Below are 5,000 nucleotides of genomic sequence, written 5' to 3' on the forward strand. Positions count from 1 at the left end.
GGGCAAGGTCAAAAATAGCCTATGTTTCGTTAAATTAATAGGCTTGGCATTAAGAAATGCAGGCAGGCTCAACACATACCTCTGCTTCCATTCTTCTTTGTAGGTCCTGCATTCTGAATCAATTTTTCTTTTCAAGGCTTTTGACAACGACATTTTGCATCGATAACTAGCATATAGCAATGTTCAGCTAATCATTTACACGTCATCCAAAAGAATAATATTTGTAGCCTACACATTAGTTAAGGCAAGTTGCTAGGCAAGTCGCCTGTTTCATGAGAGACGACAGGAGATGCAGCAGGCGGCATAAAAACAGCGCACATAAGCAAATAAACGTTTTTAATGGAATTAAATTAAATGCATTTTAAAAGTTAGATGATGTTTATTTTAATATAATATAATAATTAATAATTTAAATAGTAGGCCTATAACCCCCCCCCCCCCCCCCATTACAAAAGCTATGGCCCGCGATGCCATTGTCTGAAAAAAAATTGGCCCGGGTCCAAACGTAATAGGCCTTTATCACAGCAGCTGAAGCAGGGCTGTTCAGTTTCCTGTTGGCAGGCAAACCAAAGGTGTTCCTAAAAACATTAACGAGGCCTCTGGTTGAAGTAACTGTGGCCGAATCTGACACTTAATTAGAAACACCTGTGCTCACACAGGAGCAGGGCTGTTCACTTCCTACTTCGGCTGCCGTGATAAAGGCCTATTGCCGACCCCTGAGCTAGACCATCACACCGGTCAACACACGCTAGGGGTGTAACGGTTCATGTATTCGTATTGAACCGAAACGGTACGGGCGTCACGGTTCGGTGCATGCATTTACACGGAGAATACACGGTATAAAAATACATAAAACTCGTGTGCGGATTAATTAATGTCATGCGCAATTACTGTTAAGTAGCGAGAGTTACGGGAGTTCTTTAGCGACACCTAACGCTAATCTGTAGCCTCGCCTTAGCTCTGATTGGCGCCTATGTTTTTTTTGTCAGGTCGTCGGTCGAGTCCGTCAGTCATTAGCAGCACTAAGGTTAGACCCACAAGAGTTAGAGGATCCGCTGGTCTCTTTAAGATCGCAAGTTTGAGAACTTCAGTTACAGTAACGTTAGTACAGGCGAAAGAGTGGTGGATAAGATGAAACTGTGTGTCGGCGTTGTTCAGCAGTTGTTGGGTATGTGAGTGGAAAAAATGCTACACATATTCGAAGCCATCACCCAGATGATGTAGGCTACCAATCACTGAAACGAGGGGAAAAAACTTCCCCTGCGCTTCAGCAGCCTTTGGATACAAATAGGGCCAAAACCTATGGCTTACATTAAATGATTTCGTAATGACAGAAAGCTATGTAAATCGCGTGGTAATTACCTTTATGTTGGGGTAACTTGTAACTTCTCACATGAGGTTCTGGTAGTGTTAAGTGCATAGACAGTAAAATAAAGTGACAACGCTAACCAAGCTAATAAACAAACCATGCTACGGTGAGTTAACGTCAAAGGGCAAAGTCACGTGACTTCTAGTTGTAGTCTGTTTATGAAATGAAAGGAGCCATTTCGTTTTTTAAAAAAAGGCAAAATAGTGTGATATTTTCACAGTTAGTAGGCTAGATTATTACTTTACACACAATAAAAAAAATATTGAGGCAAATTGTAGACCCTTTATATAACTAAACACAGATGTTGAAGGTCTTGCTTAAGTGGATTTTTAAAAATCATTTTTCTATGTAATTTGCACTTTCAGAAATAAGAGATGCTGTAGGCCTATTTTCAGTTTTATAGCTGATTGTCTTATTTTGTTTACAAGTTACAGATGGAGTCTGGGTACTTATTGTACTGTTTAGCCTACATCTTACACACTTCAGGCTGTTGCAGATGGCTCAGGGAAGAGACTGTATGACACTAGGTGGTACAGCCTGAGACATGTACAAAAAAAAATGCTTTCTGCATTTTTGTTTTGCTTTTCCCTCCATTGTACCGAACTCGTACCGAACCGTGATGTCCGAACCGAGGTATGAACCGAACCGTGACTTCTGTGTACCGTTACACCCCTAACACACGCTTATGGTCAGATCCAGTTAGACCATCATTCACACATATACAGTAGTCAGTCAGTAGGACCCTCATCTCTAGAGATACACCAAACAGACCACAGTATCTTTTCCATGGAGACACCACACACTCTGACCGCTGTGTCTCCATGGAGACACCACACACTCCGACCGCCGTGTCTCCATGGAGACACCACACACTCCGACCGCCGTGTCTCCATGGAGACACCACACACTCCGACCGCCGTATCTCCATGGAGACACCACACACTCCGACCGCCGTATCTCCATGGAGACACCACACACTCCGACCGCCGTATCTCCATGGAGACACCACACACTCCGCTTATCCTCTCTCTGTCCCTGTCCTCACTCCTGTGGTCAACATCTAATGACCCTCAATCCACAGCAGAGCCGTAGGGCTTGACCCCTGTCTGCACACACACACCCCGAGGAGAGATGGCAGAGGGCCCAGCACACACACACACACACACACACACACACACACACATTCTCCCTGCGCCTGCAGAAGCTCCGCCTTATCCACTAGACCCAGATCAGAGGTGCACCAGTGGCCTCTACTGTGCCTGTGCCCTGGGATCTGTCTGGGTGACTTGGATTAACACATCAGGGGTTTTGGTTTTAGAATGTACTGTAGCTGCCATGAGAGCCTGGCTCCGCCTGTATACGTACTTCCGCTCGATTTCTTTTCCCTACAGTACTCCGTCTGGAATAGCTTGATTCGCCCTCGTTTACTTCGGCTTAAGTCATACCTTAATTCTGTCATTTGAAATACAAACGTTTTCCCCACCACTAAGATGACATGCTTTATACCAGAGAGGGTTAAAGCAGAGCAATCAAGGACCTTTGGTTAGCCTATATGGAAGTTCCACAGTTAACGTTAACGTTATATGTGTCCTTCACTGGGGTATTGGAAGCAAATTGTGTTGGTAATGTAGCTTAGTCTTGGGATGAGTCAGTAACATGTAGCCTACATATTTCTTAATAACCGTTGAGTTAGTACAAGGACTCAATGTCCTGTGAATTAATAACTAGATGAAACGTGTGACTGTTATCGATGACAAGATGCAAGCTTGTTTGCTAAGGCCGTGATGCAGAGAAAGTTCTCTGTATGACGAAACGCCAGCTGTTAGTGATTGGTTCAGAGGAACTCCAATGATTTTAAACCTCAAACTCTGCCCTCCCACCCGGAAATAAACATTTGCTTATGGATCTAGGCCAGACTCTCTGCGAAGTCATGAGGCTAGCCATGAGTGGCATGTTATGGCAATAACAAAATGTCTCCACTGTGAGGCAATTAAAGGATTATCTGATCTTACTGCCCTTTCACCTGATCAGCCAGCGTCTGCTTTGCATTTAGCACATGCAAAAGCTTGTCGTTGACAGAACAGGACAGTTCCACACTCTCTGTTCCCAATGATGCTTTGTACTGATTCCTCACGGTCTCCCTATTGACAGTAAAAGAGTCTCCCCAGTACTGCGCCCTCTAGCGGCCAAGAGCAACACTGTGACCAGTGATTTTGTGCTCCTCCGTTCCGCAAGATGCTTGTGATGAACAATATCGCTCCAAACATCATTTGGAAAATGCTATAACAACATTCTCGCTAAATATAGAAAATAACAATATTTATACCGGTAATATAACATTAACAGTTTAATCCTCATGACCCACCGGCGGGACGGTTACCCCCCTCCCCCACCTCCCCCCAACATTCTAAATCAATTGTATGCACCATATTGCTATGTAGCAGAGTAATGTTATACACCATTTCAAAGCTTTGGCTCTTGGGAATCCAAAAATTACAACTTTTTTCATGTACAATGTGTATAGTGCTTTACATTTTCAGATTAATTTTATTATGTCTCAATTAAATTTGATCCAAAATGCCCCTCTCCCCCTCCTCCGCTTTTGGTGCTACCCTGACTTCTGGCTGCAGTGTAGTAGATGTAGATGCAACATATTGGGTACTGAAATATTCACAAGAATCCATAGAAATTTAATTGTTGTACAGATGTGTAGTTTATCTTATACACACTCATTGAACCAACAAAGTAATGCAAAAATAGAGACTTTTTTGTAATTATTCCATATTTTGTGTAGTCAGTCTATATCAGAACACCTGACATACAATCTAAATAGTCCACAAGAAACTTCAAAGTGTTACCTTTCATTTGAGACCAGGATTATGCTTCTACACAAAGTAAGCATTTGAGTGTCAGTATGCATTTTGGATAACAAAAAGTCCTATGGGGAGTTTCCATAGGCATTTTACAAAACGCATGAGCATACCTTGGCAAATAATGGTCTAAAGCACTCAAATTTTCATTCTATATTGATCTACTTTTGCACACAGCCTCACAAGACCTGCTGCTAGGGCTCAGTTGTGTTTCTAAGGGATATCAAGTGACCCAGAGGGCTGAAATGTGGTCAGTTCAGAGATGCTTGTAATCCGGCAGAAAGAAAAAACTATATTCTAGCCTCTGTAACTCTGTGTGAGTACATCACACAGTTATTTTGACTGTTTCCTACGAAAACTACAGGTTCTCAGCTTTCTATAGAGGTCCAACATTTGATGGTAGGCCCCAAAACAGGTGGGAACAATGCCCTTGTAAATAGGCACAGTGATGTGGGTCTGGCTCGTCAGGCTAGCACAGTGCAATTTCAGGCAAAAACTTGAAATTTGTATTGAGATCTATATAGGTACAACATGATATGGCCTAATCATAACATTAGAATTAAAGGAAAAGGGTTGATTAAGATGTTTCACATAATTAGGCTACTAATCTTTGTATTTGCTAGAGGCGGAAAAAACTACATTACACTACAGTATGATAGAGAAAACTCAAACAACACATTTATTCATCAGAAATTCTAAGATCATTCTTGTGCGCTAATCAGACATAAACTCCACTCATTAGCCCGTACGTAGAGCTTAAC

At 42.4% G+C, this 5,000-nt stretch overlaps 1 protein-coding gene across 1 annotated transcript in view; it reads right to left on the minus strand.

The window, feature by feature from the left end:
* Positions 1-5,000, minus strand: part of kcnh5b (potassium voltage-gated channel, subfamily H (eag-related), member 5b) — a 39,010-nt gene that overhangs the window by 33,557 nt on the left and 453 nt on the right. The gene's annotated exons all lie outside the window — the stretch shown is intronic.

The sequence above is a fragment of the Alosa pseudoharengus genome, unplaced genomic scaffold (genome assembly GCF_046254945.1).
Source record: "Alosa pseudoharengus isolate Yale_2024_CS ecotype anadromous, Long Island Sound unplaced genomic scaffold, YU_APseudo_1.1 YU_APseudo_1.1_scf_2, whole genome shotgun sequence".
In the NCBI taxonomy this organism is placed as follows: Eukaryota; Metazoa; Chordata; class Actinopteri; order Clupeiformes; family Clupeidae; genus Alosa; species Alosa pseudoharengus.